This window comes from Coregonus clupeaformis, unplaced genomic scaffold (genome assembly GCF_020615455.1).
Source record: "Coregonus clupeaformis isolate EN_2021a unplaced genomic scaffold, ASM2061545v1 scaf3097, whole genome shotgun sequence".
Classification (NCBI taxonomy): domain Eukaryota; kingdom Metazoa; phylum Chordata; class Actinopteri; order Salmoniformes; family Salmonidae; genus Coregonus; species Coregonus clupeaformis.
Genome location: NW_025536551.1, coordinates 25,870 through 49,118, shown reverse-complemented (window position 1 = coordinate 49,118; position 23,249 = coordinate 25,870). Strand labels below are relative to the sequence as shown.

Here is a 23,249-nt window from a genome sequence, read left to right as displayed (position 1 = left end):
TTACTATTTTCTACATTGTTGATTACAAAGATTCTACAAAGCTGTCATCAAGGCAAAGGGTGCGTGAAGAATCTAAAATATATTTGATATGTTTAACACTTTTTTGGTTACTACATGATTCCATATGTGTTCTTTCATAGTTTAAATGTCTTCACTATTATTCTACAATGTAGAAAATAGTACAACATTAACAAAAACCCTTGAACGAGAATGTGTCCAAACTTTCGACTGGTACTGTAAATGCATAAATGACAAAAGCCATTTAGTACAAGGTCACTGTTTGTTTTAGGCAGCACTATGTACTACTTTCCTGAATAACCTTGTAGTCACTGTATTATTTCAATCAAAAACCAATTGTATTTCCTGTTCACACCATAGTAACATTTATCGATAAATACAGAAACAACTCAATGTGTCTGAATATTAGTACACGTAGAAAACTGATAATCATTACATTCAGCTTCAAAACAGTAGTGCAACCATTAAATTGTCTCTCTGTGCTGCACTGAAGTCCGTTGACGCCGACCGAGTGGGCTGCAACATTTTACCAGCTTGTTAATTTTACACAAAACCAAAAATGCAAAACAAACTCGGAAATCTAAAATAAATGGATTCTTTATGAAATCACCTTGAGGAAATTATGTACATCCATTCAGACAAACCCAAAGTATCTAGCCATGTGACTTGAAAAATAGTTACCAGGTTTACTCAGTTTGACATAAAAATAACACATCAAACCTTTACCAGACGTGATAATACCTTAACAGATGTGTTAACTAGCATGTTATGACATGTTCTTTCGATATTAGAAAGTTTAAACGTGCTATTACATACTGATATTATGTCTTTTATGAAGTCAAATCAAATTGTATTTGTCACATACACGTGTTTAGCAGATGTTATAGCGGGTGTAGCGAAATGCTTGTGCTTCTAGTTCTGACAGTGCAGTAATATCTAACAAGTAATATCTAACAATTTAACAACATATACCCAATACACACAAAACTAGTAAGGAATGGGATTTAAGAATATATACATATATGGACAAGCAATGACAGAGCGGCATGGACTAAGATACAGTAGAATATTATAGAATAGAATGCAGTATATACATATGAGATAAGTAGTGCAAGATATGTAAACATTATTAAAGTGACTAGTGTTCCATTTATTAAAGTGACCAATGACTTCAATAGGCAGCAGCAGCCTCTAATGTGCTAGTGATGGCTATTTAACAGTCTGATGGCCTTGAGATAGAAGCTGTTTTTCATTCTCTCAGTCCCAGCTTTGATGCACCTGTACTAACCTCGCCTTCTGGATGATAGAGGGGTGAACAGGGAGTGGCTCGGGTGGTTGATGTCCTTGATGATCTTGTTGGCCTTCCTGTGACATTGGGTGTTGTATTTGTCTTCGAGGGCGGGTAGTTTGCCCCCGGTAATGCGTTCGGCACACCGCACCACCCTTTGGAGAGCCCTGCGGTTGTGGGCGGTGCAGTTGCCGTACCAGGCGGTGATACAGCCTGACAGGATGCTCTCAATTGTGCATCTGTAAAGGTTTGTGAGGGTTTTAGGTGCTAGGACAAATTTCTTCAGCCTCCTGAGGTTGAAGAGGCTCTGTTGCGCCTTCTTCACCACAATGTCTGCGTGGGTGGACCATTTCAGTTTGTCGGTGATGTGTACGCCAAGGAACTTGAAGCTTTCCACCTTCTCCGCTGCGGTCCCGTCGATTTGGATAGGGGGATGCACACTCTGCTGTTTCCTGAAGTCCACAATCAACTCCTTGGTTTTGTTGATGTTGAGTGAGAGGTTATTTTCCTGGCACCACACTCCCAGAGCCCTCACCTCCTCCCTGTGGCGGTCTCGTCATTGTTGGTAATCAAGCCTACTACTGTTGTGTCGTCTGCAAACATGATGATTGACTTGGAGGCATGCTTGGCCACGCAATCATGGGTGAACAGGGAGTACAGGAGGGCTGAGCACGCACCCTTGTGGGGGCCCCAGTGTTGAGGATCAGCGAAGTGGAGATGTCGTTTCCTACCTTCACCACCTGGGGGCGGCCCATCAGGAAGTCCAGGACCCAGTTGCACAGGGCGGGGTTCAGACCCAGGGCCTCAAGCTTAATGATGAGCTTGGAGGGTACTATGGTGTTGAATGCTGAGCTATAGTCAATGAACAGCATTCTTCCATAGGTATTCCTTTTGTCCAGATGGGATAGGGCAGTGGGCAGTGTGATGGCGATTGCATCGTCTGTGGATTTATTGGGGCAGTAAGCAAATTGAAGTGGGTCATGGGTGACAGGTAAGGTATAGGTGATATGATCCTTGACTAGTCTCTCAAAGCACTTCATGATGACAGGTGAGTGCTACAGGGCGATAGTCATTTTGTTCAGTTACCTTTGCTTTCTTGGGTACAGGAACAATGGTGGCCATCTTGAAGCATGTGGGAACAGCAGACTGGGAAAGGGAGATTTTGAATATGTCCATAAACTAACCAGCCAGCTGGTCTGCGCATGCTCTGAGGACACGGCTAAGGATGCCGTCTGGGCCGGCAGCCTTGCAGGGGTTAACATGTTTAAATGTCTTAATCTACGTCAGCCACGGAGAAGGAGAGGCCACAGTCCTTGGTAGTGGGCCTCGAGTCAGTGGCACTGTGTTATCCTCAAAGCGGGCGAAGAAGGTGTTTAGCTTGTCTGGAGCGAGACATCGGTGTCGCGGCGTGGCTAGTTTTCCCTTTTGTAGTCCGTGATTGTCTGTAGACCCTGCCACATACGTCTCGTGTCTGAGCCGATTGAATTGCGACTCCACTTTGTCTTTATACTGATGTTTTGCCAGTTTAATTGCCTTGCGGAGTGAGTAGCTACACTGTTTGTATTCTGCCATATTGCCAGTCACCTTGCCTGGTTAAAATGCGGTGGTTCGTGCTTTTAGATATGCGTGAATGCTGCCGTCTATCCACGGTTTCTGGTTAGGTTTTTAATAGTCACAGTGGGCACAACATCACCTATACACTTCCTGATAAAACTCAGTCACCGTTTCAGTGTATACATCTAAATTATTTTCGGAAGCTACCCAGAGCATATCCCAGTCCGCGTGATCAAAACAATCTTGAAGCGTGGATTCCGATTGGTCAGACCAGCATTGAATAGTCCTTAGAACGGGTACTTCCTGTTTGAGTTTCTGCCTATAGGAAGAAAGAAGCTGTTAATGTTTGGAATATTGAGAGCTGCATAAGGATTTGGAGGATGACATACATTCCATGTATTTATTTCTTTCACTGGTGGGTGCCAGAAGGTATGCGGGCCAAGTTAGCTGGGGGGCCACTGGTGCTAATCTTAGAAGGAGTACGTGATGGAATATCCTGACTAGGGTGCAACACGATACCATATAGGGTGATCCTATATGTGGCGAGGAGTGACACTCAATAATGGTTGGCAACTGTTGGATGGAATTAGCTCTGAAAAGCATTATATAAACTAAGAGGTTTTCTATGTAAGTCATTCAGATTGTCATGTGAATCTGGTACTGTAATATGAAATACTTTGAACCAACTCTCCATCTAACTGTTTAACTATTCTCTTGCATACTGAATTACTTGATGCCAGAGAAACTCGTCATAACACATACCTATAGTAATAAATAGAAATGGACAAAAAGGTTCATTGAATTGGTTAATGTTGGGTTGTCCCAGTTTTATGGTTTGCACAACATTGTAGCCTAGACCAAGGCGTGGCCATTGCTGTGGTGAGAGAGAGAGGCACGCCTGTATCTCTCACAGAAATACAATGACATTCACTTCCTATGATCTCTGTCAGTAGCATGAAATAATATCTACCTTCTCATTGAAACAGTTCATCATGAAACAGTTCTACTGCAACTTTTCATGCACAGTGGGAAGTTGGAACAAACAACAAACTTAGTTAGATAGAACCTGCTCTTACCATGAGAAACAGATTTCCCAATCTTCTCCTCCTCTTCTTCATCTTTAATGTTGACATTCAGCTCCAGTGTTTGACTGCAGTCTTCCAGCTTCACTGATGCCATTTCTGAATCCTGCAGTAAACTGGGCTCCACTGTCACAATCAGGACCCAGTGACTGTAGGTTTGGACTCAGTGTGGAAGGAGAGAGGCAGGCTGGGTTTGTCCTCACTATTGATGTTACCGGCCTCAGATTTAATTCTAGTCGTCCTGTAGTAACAATGAGAAACAGACACAAAAAGATATTGTCTTGACAGTTCTGGCACTTTCTTTATTCTCTAAAAAATATATTATATTTCTTCTTGTTAAATTATCTAATTCAGTGCTTGACTTGGACTGAAATAGGTGCCGGTACTGTTTATATTTAGGTGCAGGAGCTCCACAATACTGTTGAGCTAACATTCTATAAGAGGAACAGGAGCTCAAGCACTAGATATTTGAGGTGACGGTACTTAACCTATAGCAGATTTTCCCAAATTCACATACAGTAACAGTCAAAAGTTTTAGAACACCTACTCTTTCCAGGGTTTTCTTTATTTTTACTATTTTCTACATTGTAGATTACAAAGATTCTACAAAGCTGTCATCAAGGCAAAGGGTGGCTAATTTGAAGAATCTAAAATATATTTGATTTGTTTACACTTTTTGGTTAACTACATGATTCCATGTGTTATTTCATAGTTTAAATGTCTTCACTATTATTCTACAATGTAGAAAATAGTAAAAATTAAGAAAAACCCTTGAATGAGTAGGTGTGTCCAAACTTTTGACTGGTACTGTAAATGCATAAATTACAAAAGCCATTTAGTAAAAGGTCACTGTTTGTTTTAGGCAGCACTGTGTACTATTTTCCTGAATAACCTTATCTTCAATGTATTACTTCAATCAAAAACCAATTGTATTTTCCATTCACACCATAGTAACATTTATCGATAAATACAGAAACAACTGAATGTGTCTGAATATTAGTACACATGTAGAAAACGTATAATCATTACATTCAGCTTCAAAACAGTAGTGCAACCGTCTCTATCTGATGCACTGAAGTCCGTTGACGCCGACAGAGTGGGCTGCAACATTTTACCAGCTTGTTAATTTTACACAAAACCAAAAATGCAAAAAACAAACTCGGAAATCTAAAAGAAATGGATTTACGCCTGTATCTCTTACATAAATAAAATGACATTCACTTTCTATGATCTCTCTCCCTCTCTGTGCTGTTATAGACATAAGCCGGCAACTCTCTTCTCTCCAGCATTGCACTTCATCATTTATCTCCTAATAGAATAATAGCTGTGGGAAGTGTGCTGGAGGTGCTGCAGCACTCTGCAGTCTGTTCAGAAAGAAATTAAATAATTCCCAATACTACACCAGGAGTAAGACTAGAATTTCGCCACAGAGGATCCATAGCTAATTTTTAAAAAATAGTCTAGCTGTGGATTGTGTGTAGCCAAATCACAAGGCACGCCTAACGTGTGGCAAATCTGTCAGTTAACAGCATGCAGCCAAAACAGGCCTTTCACAAATATTTATAATACAGTCGCTGGAAAACACAGGTTGTAAAGCAAATGGATCCTGCTGAAAATAAAATACTAATGTCTGTATGTTACCAAATTAACAACTTCCAAATAGGCCTATTGAGCGAACAGCATTGTTTAAAAAAGTAAAGCAAGAGAGAGATAAGCTTTTGGCCGGTGAGTGAGCTGCACATCATTGGGTGAGGCAGTGAAACTGGAAAGCTTTTTTAGGACTATATCTTCCTCCTCATATTGTACAATGTGTTTCTCTGCACACTTAGGGGCCTCGGCTATTGATGGATTCAAGACAAGGTCGTTTTTATTGATCTCAGATTCTCAGTGTCAAAGTAACCTGTCATTTTGGCCATTTGTGAGGTATTAAAAAGATTCTGCAAAAGTCTTGTCATCTAAACTGAATTAGAATTGCATGAAATGTGTGTAACTTCTGCCGGCTCCACACCACTGCTCTATGCCCGTACGCGAAAGCCATGATAATGCATGCAATGCTTTGTTATAAAGGTTGTTTGTTTTTATCCGTTCTGGTACCTCAGAGCCCCCCAGGTCACCCCTCTCCCTCTCAGACTCACTTTTGGTTCCGGCACCGCCCAATTTACAAATGAAGCACTGGAGAAGTGGGTAGCTGCCGCTGCCTCCTCCGGGACACTTCTCCTTTGCATAAAGTTAATCAGGCTGTTGATTGTGGACTGTGGAATGTTGTCCCACTCCTCTTCAATGGCTGTGCAACATTCCTGGATATTGGCGGGAACTGGAACAAGCTGTGATACACGTCGATCCAGACCATCCCAAACATGCTCAAAGGGTGACATGTCTGGTGAGTATGCAGGCCATGGAAGAATTGGGAAATTTTCAGCATGTTCAATTGTGTACAGATACTTACATTTACATTTTAGTCATTTAGCAGACGCTCTTATCCAGAGCGACTTACAGTTAGTGAATACATTTTTATTTATTTTTATACTGGCCCCCCGTGGGAATTGAACCCACAACCCTGGCGTTGCAAACGCTATGCTCTATCAACTGAGCTACATCCCTGCCGGCCATTCCCTCCCCTACTCTGGACGACGCTGGGCCAATTGTGCGCTACGCCCATGAGTCTCCCGGTCCGCCGGCGGCGGCAGAGCCTGGATTCGAACCAGGATCTCTAGTGGCACAGTTAGCACTGCGATGCAGTGCCTTAGACCACTGCGCCACTCAGGAGTACTTGCGAGATGGGGCTGTGCATTATAATGCTGAAACACAAGGTGATGGAGGTGGATGAATGGCAGGACAATGGGACTCAGGATCATGTCATTGGATCTCTGTGAATTTAAACTGCCATCGATAAAATGCAATTGTGTTAGTTGTCTGTAGCTTATGCCATCCCATTCCATAACCACCATGGGGCACTCTGTTCACAACATTGACATCAGCAAACCGCACGCCCACACAACGCCATACACGGTGGTCAGCAGTTGTGAGGCTGGTTGGGCATACTGCAAGATTCTCTAAAACAACATTGGAGGCAGCTAATGGTAGAGAAATTAACCTAACATTCTCTGGCAACAGCTTTGGTGGACATTCCTGCAGTCAGCATGCCAATTGCATGCTCCCTCAAATCTTGAGACATCTGTGGCATTGTATTGTGTGAAAAAACTGCACATTTTAGAGTGGCATTTTTGTATTTGTTAGGGATCCCCATTAGATGCTGCCAAGCACCTACTCATCTACTCTTGTCCCCAGCACAAGGTGCACCTGTGTAATGATGATCATGCTATTTAATCAGCTTCTTGATATGCCACACCTGTCAGGTGGATGGATCATCTTGGCAAAGGAGAAATGCTCACTAACTGGGATGTAAACAAATGTGTGCAAAACATTTTAGAAATACGTTTTTGCCTGGAACATTTCTGGGATATTTTATTTCACCTCATGAAAGATGGGACCGAAACATTACATGTTGCATTTATATGTTTGTTCAGTGTATACAGTATTTTTTTTATCATACAAACTATCAATAACAACATTTAAATTAAATCAGCCTGCTTTTCTGTTCTAATCAGGTCCATTCACAGGCTCAGAAGGATCCTGTGAGGGCGGAACATTTTCTGGCAACAGTAGTCCTTGAAGTCTTGGAGGCCCAAAAACTTCTCAGCTGCATATATGATGTCCAGCTTCTTGGACTTCTTGTGCAGTACAATTAATAACTGTGACTATAAATACTAATAAATCCACCTTCAAAATAAGTGTATCCAGATCACTTGATTGACGTATAACATTTGCAACTGGTTGCAGTGCATCCACCGCCATATCTTCTTCAGAACTGTGGCCTCTTGCTACTATAACTCTCTTCACCGCCTCCACATAGGAGATTTGCTGTACAGCCCTGATCCTTGACACCTCAACCTCTTTCACCCTAACAGGGCACTCTGGGAATTCAGGAATATGACCCCCACCACAGTTACAACATTTTACATTCACATGCTCTTCAATAACATATTCCTTCCGTCTGCAAACACTTGACATGTGGCCAAACTTTTTACATTTCTTGCATTGCATCAGGTTTTACACAAACTCTCTTCTGGGGTATATTATATATCCCGGATTTACATAGGGTAGTAGATACTATTCATCAAACATCAATAATAAAGATGAACTTTGCTCGTTTTTCACATTCTCCATACGGGTCAAGCGACGTGCATTTGCATCCTTCTTCTTCTTTGGGATTTGGTTGGCGGAGCGCATTCAACTTTTAGGTGCATACACCGCCACCTACTGTACTGGTGTGTGAGGCCATTCACAGCCTATATACATTAAATTCATTGATACGGTAATTAATACAAAATTGCCCTGCCAAGTATTAGCCAGCTCTAAAAAATGTGAGGGAAAATGTTATTGGTTCGTACAGGTCACTGACCTCCTCAGACCAATTGGCAGTACGCCCAGAACATTGTTTTGGGAACCAAAAGGGATATCTCAGTTTCAAGGTCTCAGCTTGGAGAGAAGAAGCCTTGTGAGGTATTGGTCGGTCACATGCAGGAACCAAATGTTAATGATGAATTAATTATTAATTATTAACAAGCTAAATCATGCAAATATAACTTGTCTGTGTAAGCAGTATATAGGACAACTAACGGGACTTCCCCGGCAGAGCTCCCGACCGACGTGTACTATGGTGCTTTTACGTTTGTTGGAACCTCTCCAGATTGCTGATAAAAAATAATTATTCATTTAAGTTTGACTTTGAGTCCCTTCGTGGCGATTTTCCACGACAAAAATCCACCACCCCATTCCACTATTTAACACTATCTAGTCCTACGCCAGACCACTAACACTCAACACCCCCTGCAGCTGTTCTGCAGTAAATCCTCGCAATCCCAAGTACTTCTCTGCCGCTGCCACCACAGCCTCTATTTTCTGGGATAGAGAAATGCAGTACTATTGACAACCATTGCTATAAATGCTAAAAAGCCCACCTTACTGAAGCACATATTCTTCCCATCACTCCTCTTGGTCTCTGCCTACTCACAGGAATCCTCTCAAGATCCCTCACCCTGTACCCATCTTCCTCTACCACTGGTCCATCTTCCTCTACTGTGGTCCTCTGTAGCTCAGCTGGTAGAGCACGGCGCTTGTAACGCTAAGGTAGTGGGTTCGATCCCCGGGACCACCCATACACACAATTTTTTTTACAAATTATGCACGCATGACTGTAAGTCGCTTTGGATAAAAGCGTCTGCTAAATGGCATATTATTATTTATTATTATTACTCACTGTAACTTTTTGATCCATTTCTGCAGTACAATTGACAACCATTGCTATAAATGCTAAAATGCCCACCTTACTGAAGCACATATTCTTCCCATCACTCTCTCTTGGTCTCTGCCTACTCACAGGAATCCACTCAAGATCCCTCACCCTGTACCCATCTTCCTCTACCACTCACTTCACTGCTTCGGCATACAACACTTTCTGTACTACTGTAACCCTGGCAACCTCAATCTGCCTTTCTCTCACCTGACACCTCAGATCTCCAGCCCGTTAGCACCCCCACAACTAACACACAGAACATTCTCCACCGATACCACACATTTCTTCATCTCATGCCCTCCTGCACACTTGTCACATTTAGGCATCTCACGTCTACACACTGCTGCAACAGGCCCAAAAACTTCACCCCTAAAAACACGAGGCCCGAACTCTGAGTTCCTCACCGCAGGTAATTCATCCTCACTCTCACCAGGTTCCATCTCTGAGCTACTGGAGGACGTATCCCTCTTTATACACTAGACGATAACCTCCCTCACCACACTGCTTCTCTCTACACTCAGTTCCTTCTCAGCTGTCATCACTGCACCTGCCACCACAGTTAATTCATCCTCACTCTCGTCACGTTCACTTTCCTCCTGTAGCTCTTCTAAAAGTTCTGTGTGATCTTCCATTCCATATTCACTCAAAACATATTCCACTTTTCCCTTGTCCACCATCTTCTCCTTCATCAGATCTTCCAGAAGGTTTGTGCATCCCCCATTCCACTTTTTTTCTTGTCCGCTATCTTACAACGTGTCTCAGCTCATCCACACCCCACTAGCTTCGGGTAGCTTCACACCAATGGAGTACCACAGTATAAATCATATTACCCATAAAACCTAGCAGTCAAACAGGGAAATGGTTCCAATCATTTTTCCACCATTCATTTTTCCCATAGGGGATTTTAGAAACACTTAAAATAAGGGCTGTGTTTCGTGTATGCTTACCCTGGCGTGGCGTTTTGATAACCGTGTGAATCTCTCCAGGACAAGGTGACTTTTATCAATATATTTGCCTATATTTACCCCCACAAAAAATGAAATGGTAATTAGCTGCTAATGTGGCTATCATAAAGAACTACAAATGCCATGATGATCTGGACAAAATTGCCGAATAGAGTCAAAGGTAAGGATCTCTGGGTTAACCATCTAATGTTAGCTAAATTTAGTAATGAATAAATAGGCTACATTTATTTAATATGGACAATTCTTTGAACTGTCTTGTGCAAGTTTTAAATTGCCACAATACCTGTTAGCAAAGTTGTCAGCTAGAGATGACGTGCAGGGAGCTTGCAGTGATTTGTTGTTTTGCATGATGTCTACTTTGATGATAATTAGCATTTTATAATCTGAGAGGAAATAGAGCCAAATATATTGCTAAAAGTCACTAGGTAAGCCTACGAAACATAGCCCTTATTTTAAGTGTTTCTAAAATGAATAAAAAGGAAAAATGATCGGAACAAACCATTTCCCTGTTTGACCGCTAGGTTTTATAACACCTAAGGACGAACTTCTAGGTCCACTTTTGGATATGTACAGTGCATTCGGAAAGTATTCAGACCCTTGACTGTTCCCACAATTTGTTATGTTACAGACTTACTCTGAAATGGATTAAATACAAAAACTCCTCATCAATCTACACACAATACCTCATAATGACAAAGTGAAAACAGGTTCTTAGACATTTTTGCAAATGTATTAAAAATGAAACCGCAGAAATATCTTGTCTACATAAGTATTCACACCCTTTGCTTTGAGACTCGAAAATGAGCTCAGGTGGATACTGTTTCCATTGATCATCCTTGGAGTCCAACTGTGGTAAATTCAATTGATTGGAGATTATTTGTAAAGTCACACAACTGTCTATATAGGTGACCAAGAACATGATGGTCACTCTGACAGAGCTCCAGAGTTCCTCTATGGAGATGTGAGAACCTTCCAGAAGGACAACCATCTCTGCAGCACTCCACCAATCAGGCCTTTATGGTAGAGTGGCCAGACGGAAGACACTCCTCAGCAAAAGGCACATGACAGCCCGCTTGGAGTTTGCCAAAAGGCACCTAAAGGACTCGGACCATGAGAAAAAAGATTCTCTGGTCTGATGAAACCAAGCTTGAACTTCTTGGCCTGAATGACAAGCATTACGTCTGGAGGAAACCTGGCACCATTCTTATGGTGAAGCATGGTGGTGGAAGCATTATGCTGCAGGGATGTTGTTCAGCAGCAGGGACTGGGAGCCTAGTCAGGATCAAGGGAAAGATGATTGGAGCAAAGTACAGAGAGATCCTTGATGAAAACCTGCTCCAGTGCGTTCAGGACCTCAAGACCGGGCGAATGTTCACCTTCCAACAGGACAACGACCCTAAGCACACAGCCAAGACAACGCAGGAGTGGCTTGGGACAAGTCTCTGAATGTCCTTGAGTGGCCCAGCCAGAGCCGGGACTTAAACCCAATCGAACATCTCTGGAGACCTGAAAATAGCTGTGCAGCGACGCGCCCCCATCCAACCTGACAGAGCTTGAGAGGATTTGCAGAGAGGAATGGGAGAAACTCCCAAATACAGGTGTGCCAAGGTTATAGCGTCATACACATTAAGACTTTGGCTGTAATCACTGCCAAAGGTGCTTAAACAAAGTACTGAGTAAAGGGTCTGAATACTTTTGTAAATGTGATTGTTCAGTTGTTGTTGTTTTTGCAACAACTGATACTACCCCATAATGATAAAGCAAAAACTGGTTTTTGTGTGTAGATTGATGAGGGGAAAAAACAATTTAATCAATTTTACAATAAGGCTGTAAAGTAACAAAATGTCGAAAAAGTCAAGGGGTCTGAATACTTTTCGAATGCACTGTATATAGACAGGTGTGTGCCTTTCCAAATCATGTCCAACAAACTTAGTTAGATAGAACCTACTCTTACCATGACAAACAGATTTCCCAATCTTCTTCTCCTCTTCTTCATCTTTAATGTTGACATTCAGCTCCAGTGTTTGACTGCAGTCTTCCAGCTTCACTGATGCCATCTCTGGATCCTGCAGTAAACTGGGCTCCACTGTCACAATCAGGACCCAGTGACTGTAGGTTTGGACTCAGTGTGGAAGGAGAGAGGAAGGCTAGGTTGTGTTCTCACTGTTGATGTTACCGTCCTCAGACTTATCTGAATCGGCCCGTAGTAATAAAGAGAAACGGACACAAAAGTTATTGTCTTGACAGTTCTGGCACTTTCTTTATTTTCTAAAAACATTTTCACTTTTTTCTGGTTCAATTATCTAATTCAGTGCTTGACTTGGACTGAAATAGGTGCCAATACTAATTTTGGGTGCCGGTACTGTTTATATTAAGGTGCAGGAGCTCCACAATGCTTTTGAGCTAATACCTAACCTATAGTAGATAAACACATAAATGACTCAAAATCCATTTAGTACAAGGTTACAGTTTGTTTTAGACAGCACTATGTGCTAATTTCCTTAAACCTTGTCTTCATTGTATTTCTTCAATCAAAAAACAATTGTATTTCCTGTTCACACCATAGCAACATTTATTGATGGACAGAAACAACAGAATGTGTCTGAATATTAGTACACATGTAGAAAACTGCTAATCATTACATTCATCTTCAAAACAGTAGTGCGACCGTGAAATTGTCTCTATCTGATGCACCCGCACTGTCTTCACTTGGTTTGACACAAAAATAACACATCAACGTGATAATACCTTAACGGATTTTTTACCTAGCATGATATGACATGTTCTTTCGACATTAGAAAGTTTAAACGTGCTATTACATACCTGTAGTAATATATAGAAACGGACACAAAGGTTATCTTCTTGACTGCACAGTTCAGACGCTTTCTTTATTGTGAAGAATGGTGCCCGCCTGCCCGGAACTTCCTGTTCCCCCACTACTAACGGTCCGTGCATTCCGAGATCAGATTACAACATTTCATTAAATTACTAAAAAAGTATAAACTGTAGCAATTTATTTCCCTCCATTGTTTATTAGCCTAAGCATAGCCTTCATCCACATAATTTATCTAGGGTTGGAACCCGTTCAGGGAACAGAACTGAAAAATAACGTTAAAAAGAACCGGAAACTAAAGTGTTCTATACTTGTCAGGAACAGCAGTTATTTTAAAAGCATGTAATCCAGGTAATAACCTTATTTTACTTTCCGGATATTTTTCTCCAGTCCCACAAAATCGCAACAAAGCTCACTCTATAAACGTATTCCAGTTACTGCCTGCCAGCTGGAATGGAAATCTTTGCCAGTGGGTGTGCGTGTGGAAACTACCTGCTCCTCCCCTCTGAAGCATAGGTTACTGTATCCTACTGACAACGTTACAAGCATGATTCAGAAATTAGGGAGATATGTTTAATTTGAGAAGAATGGATGAACTTTTTCAATGCTAGTTAAGGATACTATAGTCACCACGTTTCACATTGGATTTATTAACGACATAAAGGTAGGACCTGTTTTTAATTATAGTGCTACTGCACTGCACAAACAAGGTTGTTAGCTAGCTAGCTAACATCTGCTCTGGTCCAACGTTAAACCAACTCTGAAGTTCAGACATTCAAAGTTCCTCCATAGAAGTCGCTCCTCCGTAGGTATAATTCTGTGGGCCTAATTCAGATAATGCAGGTCATAACACGATGCCCAGCTCTTCAATGCAAGCTTTCTCTATCCTCTACCGAGCTGTCCACACCCGCAAAATGTCGCACCTTACACTGTGATTGGCAGCACAGTGTGCTCTGAATGATTTTCTTATACATATACTCTGTGGTGTACTAGTGTATTTATTCTCCCACTTGGATGTCACTTCCACAAGCTTTAAATTGAGGGCCAGGTTGTCAGGATGGGTAATGTACTGTACACATTAATTACAAGTACTCCCTAAAGATACACTTCATTTTAACTAGCTAAATCCTGTGTAACAACTAGTAATTACATTGTACTTGGCTAACATTACATGTACTATGCTTTGAAATAGTGTCTTATTCTTCATCTGGGATTTGGATTTGTAAAATGTATTATAACATGTATTTAATATATGTCTGATCAGGCTCAGGTAGCATCAGGTTTGTATTTTCATGCTAATCAAAGCTCTAATCAAATCCAGACATTTATAAGCGTTATAATGCTTTTGAATGACACTTCCGGTTTTGGAGGAAAATACCAGGTTACCCGGGAGAAGAGTGATTTATTCTCGGGATGGAACATTTGTATAATATTGAGGAAATATTAAACCCTGATGCGCATACCAGTTGATTCACAAGACACCAACTAAGTAACTTACATATCGGTATCTTCATTAGGCCTAATGGCATTTCATGTCCATGATAGGAAGTTTGTTGTAGTGACTCAGTAAGGCTAATTGTAAAAGTAACCCTCTAAAGTGCCATGTTTGTACAGTTTATTAGTGGAGGGAAACATTTAGGCAGCCAGGACCATACACCAGGACCGCTCCGTAGGCCGCACTGTAGGCCTAGCTCTTACTGCAGTCCAGTGCCATGGACATCTTTGAAATTTGGCCTCTAAGTAATTTAGGACGGCAACTTTATGAAGGCATCTTCAACGTGGTCTTATCATACAAGTCTCTACAGACATGTAAAATAAAAACAGGCTATTTTTATTGTTCATATTATTTGCGTTGATGATGTATTGAAGTCAAGTGGTTCAACATTCAAATGCGACGGTAAGTGGAACACTTGCGCCACCAAGTGGACAATTGCTCAGTTCCCTTGTGGCATCAACGCTACCAGAGATATTTGATATAAGATCAAATGTTATGTTAATATTATTCTCCAAATTGATTCCCCCACCCGTATTTCATATATTATTTCCGATTTAGCTGTTAATCTGGATTTAATTTATAAACGCTTTCTGTCATTTCCGATTGGAGGGCAGATGACCACGTGACTTACGAACCTACCAATGTGTTACTTTGTAACAGTCAAAAGTGGTTATTCCCAACGTTGATCAACTCCAAATCTATGCCAAGATTTTTTTAAAGCATTATCTTTAAAGCATCATCACTGTACCATTTACACCCTGTATCCTGTGCATGTGACGAATAAACATTGATTTGATTAGATGATTAACGCACCATTCACATCAGCTATCATAGTCAATATAACAGTGACTGACTTCACCATCACTTTCAAGCCATCATTGACATTGAGATGAAGATGGTCAAACGTGAAAATATAAAACACATCGTGATCCTAATGGAATATAACAAAGCAATTCTGTTGTCTTTGCCTGCTTTATCTTTACAATGACAGGGGGTGCACCGTTCCTGGAGGTACTGCAATACCAGGTCGATGCGTGGAGTGGACGGAGCAAGCCCCTATTCCATCTCCCTGTTCCAAAAATCAATTTAATATATGGTCCCCAGATAGGGGACGTATCAGATGAACTGATAAGAACAGATTTTTTTCTTTTGGAAAAGTTTTTATTGATAATTTCCTTTAAAACAGCTCACATTTGAAATTCATTCACACACATAAAAACGGCATAAAGTGCATAAAAACCAGCATTATATTACAATTACATTTTAAAAGGTACATGTTGTTTATTTAAAACAATAAAACAATCCTACATAAAAGTACCCATTCTTGTAAAAGCCGATTACTAAAAGCCATTTAAAATGTGCATAAATGATTTAACAAAGTAAAAACAATTTTAAGACATAAAAAGCCTGTCAAAAAGTCACTTTGTTAAAAAAGCTGTCTTCGGTCCTTTGTACAAAAACGGGGTGAGTCCTTATCAAAAAAGCCTCCTCTTGCTCTTCCTGAAACGACTCCGTATCCGTCCGTCGGGGCCCAGAGGAGACTCCTCCCCTAGGCGCACTTAAAATAATGGCTGTGTTTCGTGTAGGCTTACCCTGGCGTGACATTTAGCAATATATTTGGCTCTATTTCCTCTCAGATTATAAAACTCTAATTATCATCAAAGTAGACATCATGCAAAACAACAACACTGCAAGCTCCTGCACGTCATCTCTAGCTGTAAACTTTGATAACAGGTATTGTGTCAATTTAAAACTACTTAACTGTGGTGGCAGGTGCAGTGATGAACGCCGAGAAGGAGCTGAGTGTAGAGGGAAGCAGTGTGGTGAGGGAGGTTATCGTCTAGTGTATAAAGAGGGATACGTCCTCCAGTAGCTCAGAGATGGAACCTGGTGAGGATGAAGGACCTGCGGTGAGGAACTCCGAGTTTGGGCCTCGTTCCCAGGATGATTCTGGCCCAGTGGGACTGAGATTTGTAGAGAGAATGGATCCATATGTGGTGTCAGGTTAGGTGGAGAAGAGGTTGGGGACTGTTGAGTTGGTGAAGGTAACTGAGTGGACTCGTGATGATTTATTGTTTCTCCTCTGTCCAGAGGGGAGCGGGCGCTACGGATTACGTGATTAGAGACAGGAATTGTGACTTGAATTGCTCTCCGGAACAGGGTGGCATTGAAAGGAGTGATAACGGGGTTAGGTTTAAGTGTTAAGGATGTGCAGTTGAAATGGAAGATTCCAGGTGTCTGTGACACCCTCCGTTTGGTGAGACGTAGATCCGGTGTAGAGCGTAGGGAAACAGAGAATACATTATCTGTCATGCTGGATTTTGATGCATAGTCTCTGCCAGATAAGATCAAGGTAGAAAGTGTCAGTTATCCCGTGAGTGATTTTGTTCCGTAAATATTACAGTGTTTTAGGTGTGAAGTTTATGGGCCTGTTGCAGCAGTGTGTAGGCGTGAGATGCCTAGATGTGACAAGTGTGCAGGAGGGCATGAGATGAAGAAATGTGTGGTATCGGTGGAGAAAGTTCTGTGTGTTAGTTGTGGGGTGCTAACGGGCTGGAGATCTGAGGTGTCAGGTGAGAGAAAGGCAGATTGTGGTCCTCTATAGCTCAACTGTAGCTCAATTGGTAGAGCATGGCACTTGTAACGGGTAGTGGGTTCGATCCCCGGGACCACCCATACGTAAAAATGTATGCGCCATAGACTGTAAGTTGCTTTGGATAAAAGCGTCTGCTAAATGGCATATTATTATTATTATTATTAGATTGAGGTTGCCAGGGTTACAGTAGTACAGAAAGTGTTGTAGCAAAGCAGTGAAGAGAGTGGTAGAGGAAGATGGGTACATGGTGAGGATTCCTGTGAGTAGGCAGAGACCAAGAGAGAGTGATGGGAAGAATATGTGTGCTTCAGTAAGGTGGGCTTTTTTAGCATTTATAGCAATGGTTTTCAATTGTACTGCAGAAATGGATCAAAAAGTCCCAGAAAATGAGGCTGTGGTGGCAGCGGCAAGAGAAGTACTTGGGATTGCGAGGATTTACTGCAGAACAGCTGCAGGGGGTGTTGAGTGGTAGTGGTCTGGCGTATGACTAGATGGTGTTAAATAGTGGAATGGGGTGGTGGGTTTTGTGGAAAATCGTCACGAAGGGACTCAAAGTCAAATGAGTCCCTTGTTGGAGAGGTTCCAACAAACGTAAAAGCACCATAGTACACGTCGGTTGGGAGCTCTGCCGGGGCAGTCCCGTTAGTTGTCCTATATACTGCTTACACAGACAAGTTATATTTGCATGATTTTAGCTTTATTTAATTACCATTAATCGTTAACATTCGGTTCCTGCATGTGACCGACGAATACCTCACAAGGCTTCTTCTCTCCAAGCTGAGACCTTGAAACTGAGATATCCCTTTTGGATCCCAGAACAATGTTCTGGGCGTACTGCCAATTGGTCTGAGGAGGTCAGTCATCTGCACGAACCAAGAACATTTACCCTCACATTTTTTAGAGCAGGCTAATACTGCAATTTTGTATTAATTACCGTATCAATGAATTTAATGTATATAGGCTCTGAATGGCCTCACACACCAGTACAGTAGGTGGCGGTGTATGCACCTAAAAGTTGAATGCGCTCCGCCAACCAAATCCCAGAAGAAGGATGGAGAATGTGAAAAAGGAGTAGCGTTCATCTTTATTATTGATGTTTGATGAAGAGTATCTACCACCCTATGTAAAGCTGCTATATATAATATACCCCCATAAGAGAGATTTGTGTAAAACCTGATGCAATGCAAGAAATGTAAAAAAGTTTGGCCACATGTCAAGTGTTTGCAGACGGAAGGAATATGTTATTGAAGAGCATGTGAATGTAAAATGTTGTAACTGTGGTGGGGGTCATATTCCTGAATTCCCAGAGTGCCCTGTTAGGGTGAAAGAGGTTGAGGTGTCAAGGATCAGGGCTGTACAGAAAATCTCCTATGTGGAGGCGGTGAAGAGAGTTATAGTAGCAAGAGGCCACAGTTCTGAAGAAGATATGAGCGGTGGATGCACTGCAACCAGTTGCAAAAGGTTGTACGTCAATCAAGTGATCTGGATACACTTATTTTGAAGGTGGATTTTTTAGTATTTATAGCCACAGTTATTAATTTTACTGCACAATAAGTCCAAGAAGCTGGACATCATTATATCTGTAGCTGATAAGTTTTTGGGCCTCAAGACTTCACGGCAGAAGCCCTGCAAGGTCTACTGTAGCCAGAAAATGTTCCACCCTCACAGGATCCTTCTGAGCCTGTGTAGGGACCTGATTAGAACAGAAAAGCAGGCTGATTTAGTTCAATTTTAATATAGTTATTGATAGTTTGTATGATTTTTTAGAAATACTGTATATACACTGAACAAACATATAAACGCAACATGTAAAGTGTTGGTCCCATGTTTCATGAGGTGAAATAAAAGATCCCAGAAATGTTCCAGACACAAACTTATTTCTAAAATGTTGTGCACACATTTGTTTACATCCCAGTTGATATACCCACAGGTGTGGTATATATCAAGAAGCTGATTAAATAGCATGATCATCTTTACACAGGTGCACCTTGTGCTGGGGACAAGAGTAGCTGAATAGGTTCTTGGCAGCATCTAATGGGGATCCCTAACAAATACAAAAATGCCACTCTAAAATGTGCAGTTTTTTCACACAACACAATGCCACAGATGTCTCAAGTTTTGAGGAGCATGCAATTGGCATGCTGACTGCAGGAATGTCCACCAGAGCTGTTGCCAGAGAATGTTAGGTTAATTTCTCTACCATTAGCTGCCTCCAATGTTGTTTTAGAGAATTTTGCCCAACCAGCCTCACAACTGCTGACCACCGTGTAATGGCGTTGTGTGGGCGTGCGGTTTGCTGATGTCAGTGTTGTGAACAGGGTACCCCATGGTGGTATCGGGGTTATGGTACAGTGGGGCAAAAAAGTTTTTAGTCAGCCACCAATTGTGCAAGTTCTCCCACTTAAAAAGATGAGAGGCCTGTAATTTTCATCATAGGTACACGTCAACTATTCTTTTCTTCCAGAAAATCATATTGTAGGATTTTTAATGAATTTATTTGCAAATTATTGTGGAAAATAAGTATTTGGTCAATATCAAAAGTTTCTCAATACTTTGTTATATACCCTTTTTAACTGCCATAAATGTTATTCATGTCATTATTAATGTTATTCATGTCATTATTAATAGGTTTTACATAATATCATTATTATTTGTACAACTTGTATTTCGAATATTGATTTTGCTTGTATTTATGTGATAGGAACTATCTGTACATTCTATGTTGTGTTGGGACGCTTTTAGTGGTGACAAGTTCCAGACATCGCGGTAAAGTAGCTACAGTGTAAAGTTTAGTACTCTGAAAGATAAGTTAAATTAACGACGTGTTTATTTACAAGTATTCTTGTTTCTAAGTGGACCCATTTCCCTCTCAGTTGTGTGCAGCCAGCGAGGTATGTTCATTATGTTAATTATTTGTCGCGCATATTTACGTGCAAGGTTTCTGTAACGTGAACGCCAACTTGTTTTTTGTGCATGTGTTGAAATGTATTTAAACAGTTCGACGGTGGATTGATGACGGTGGAGAATTTAGTAGAATAATAAATCCATCAGTAACCAGAACAGCGGCGTCGTGTATTTCCTGGAGGGAGTGAGACCCTTTGTTGGCAATGACACAGGTCAAACATTTTCTGTAATTCTTCACAAGGTTTTCACACACTGTTGCTGGTATTTTGGCCCATTCCTCCATGCAGATCTCTTCTAGAGCAGTGATGTTTTGGGGCTGTCGCTGGGCAACACGGACTTTCAACTCCCTCCAAAGATTTTCTATGGGGTTGAGATCTGGAGACTGGCTAGGCCACTCCAGGACCTTGATATGTTTCTTACGAAGCCACTCCTTCGTTGCCCGGGCAGTGTGTTTGGGATCATTGTCATGCTGAAAGACCCAGCCACGTTTCATCTTCAATGCCCTTGCTGATGGAAGGAGGTTTTCACTCAAAATCTCACGATACATGGCCCCATTCATTCTTTCCTTTATATCAGTCGTCCTGGTCCCTTTGCAGAAAAACAGCCCCAAAGCATGATGTTTCCACCCCCATGCTTCACAGTAGGTATGGTGTTCTTTGGATGCAACTCAGCATTCTTTGTCCTCCAAACACGACGAGTTGAGTTTTTACCAAAAAGTTCTATTTTGGTTTCATCTGACCATATGACATTCTCCCAATCCTCTTCTGGATCATCCAAATGCACTCTAGCAAACTTCAGACGGGCCTGAACATGTACTGGCTTAAGCAGGGGGGACACGTCTGGCACTGCAGGATTTGAGTCCCTGGCGGCGTAGTGTGTTACTGATGGTAGGCTTTGTTACTTTGGTCCCAGCTCTCTGCAGGTCATTCACTAGGTCCCCCCGTTTGGTTCTGGGATTTTTGCTCACCGTTCTTGTGATCATTTTGACCCCACGGGGTGAGATCTTGCGTGGAGCCCCAGATCGAGGGAGATTATCAGTGGTCTTGTATGTCTTCCATTTCCTAATAATTGCTCCAACAGTTGATTGCTTCAAACCAAGCTGCTTACCTATTGCAGATTCAGTCTTCCCAGCCTGGTGCAGGTCTAAAATTTTGTTTCTAGCGTCCTTTGACAGCTCTTTGGTCTTGGCCATAGTGGAGTTTGGAGAGTGACTGTTTGAGGATGTGGACAGGTGTGTTTTATACTGATAACATGTTCAAACAGGTGCCATTAATACAGGTAACGAGTGGAGGACAGAGGAGCCTCTTAAAGAAGAAGTTACAGGTCTGTGAGAGCCAGAAATCTTGCTTGTTTGTAGGTGACCAAATACTTATTTTCCACCATAATTTGCAAATAAATTCATAAAAATCCTAAAATGTGATTTTCTGGGAAAAAATCTCTATGTCTGTCATAGTTGACGTGTACCTATGATGAAAATTACAGGCCTCTCTCATCTTTTTAAGTGGGAGAACTTGCACAATTGGTGGCTGACTAAATACTTTTTCCCCCCGCTGTATGGCATGGCGTAAGCTACAGACAACTAATACAATTGCATTTTATCGATGGCAGTTTGAATGCACAGAGATGCCATGACAAGATCCTGAGGCCCATTAAATGCTTATTTCCCTAATTAAAATGCAAATCAATTTATAACATTTTTGACATGCGTTTTTCTGGATTTCTTTGTTGTTATTCTGTCTCTCACTGTTCAAATAAACCTACCATTAAAATGATATACTGATAATGTCTTTGTCAGTGGGCAAACGTACAAAATCAGCAGGAGATCAAATACTTTTTTCCCTCACTGTACATGGTTTGACACCAGTATTGCCAGCATTTGTTTTATTCACTGGGCTATCTAGAGTGATCAGATAGTAGACTAAAGAAGTGAAGTAGACAAACTGCCAATGTTTTAAAGTTCTATTAAATGAGTCTGTGTAGTTACGAACCCTTGTGATAGTGAGTGGAGGATGATATGGCTTCTACATCTGCAAGGCTTGCTCTTTGGGGTTTTTGGATGGGTTTCTATAAAGCACTTTGTGACAACTTCTGATGTAAAAGGGCTTCATAAAATACATTTGATTGACATGTATATCACACCAACTGACTGGTTCTTCTGATGTTGTTCACACAGGAGACCATGTTGAGACATTCTCTACATCCAGAGAGCAACAGCAGGAAGATCACAGAGCTAAGAGGTCTCACCACTGCCCACATTGTGAGGAGATTTTCCCAATTCTATCAAAGTTAAAAATACACCAACAAATACACACAGGAGAGAATCTGTATTCCTGTACTGACTGTGGAAAGAGTTTCTCTCAACTGGGCCACTTAAAAACACATGAACGTATACACACAGGAGAGAAGCCTTACTCCTGCTCTGATTGTGGGAAGAGTTTCTCTCAACTGGGCAACTTAAAAATACATGAACGTATACATACAGAAGAGAAGCCATACTCCTGCTCTGACTGTGGGAAGGGTTTCTCTCAGCAGGGAAGCTTGAAATCACACCAAAGGATACACACAGGAGAGAAGCCTTACTCCTGCTCTGACTGTGGGAAGGGTTTCTCTCAGCGGGAAAGCTTGAAATCACACGAACGGATACACACAGGAGAGAAGCCTTACTCCTGCTCTGACTGTGTAAAATGCTTCACAACATCAACTGAGCTAAGACTTCATCAGAGAACACACACAGGAGAGAAGCCATACTCCTGCTCTGACTGTGAGATGAGATTCTACATATCTGGCAATTTAAAAAGACACCAACGTATACATAAGAATTGGTAGTGGATTGGATACACTCTATTGTAATCCTATTGTTTCTCACTGTGAGAGAACTGTGCAGAGGTACGGGAAAGTTGTAGAATTTTAGCATCTCCTAACTGATCAGTGTGCACCTTGTCAGTTTTACAGTGCTTAGATAGCTCCTACTGTAAAGATAATGAGAGGGCTAGGATATTGAGGAAACCACGAGTACATGCATCCATGCCGTGTGTCAGCATTGCTGGATGGTGGTGGTGGTGTGGGGTGTGTTTTCATGGCAGACATTGGGCCCCTTGATAAAAGTGGAGCAACGTTTGAATGCCACAGGATATCTAAAAATCATTGTCAATCAGGTG

General features: G+C 41.6%; 1 long non-coding RNA gene and 1 pseudogene across 1 annotated transcript; one reads left to right on the top strand and one right to left on the bottom strand.

Annotated features, from left to right (window-relative positions):
• Positions 1-15,580: 15,580 nt before the first annotated feature.
• LOC121561137 lies at positions 15,581-15,753 on the bottom strand (annotated as a pseudogene).
• Positions 15,754-19,975: 4,222 nt separating this feature from the next.
• LOC121561134 lies at positions 19,976-20,247 on the top strand. The gene is made up of 2 exons (XR_005999145.2): positions 19,976-20,078; positions 20,185-20,247. It is a non-coding gene; the product is annotated as an uncharacterized LOC121561134 (long non-coding RNA).
• Positions 20,248-23,249: the final 3,002 nt, after the last annotated feature.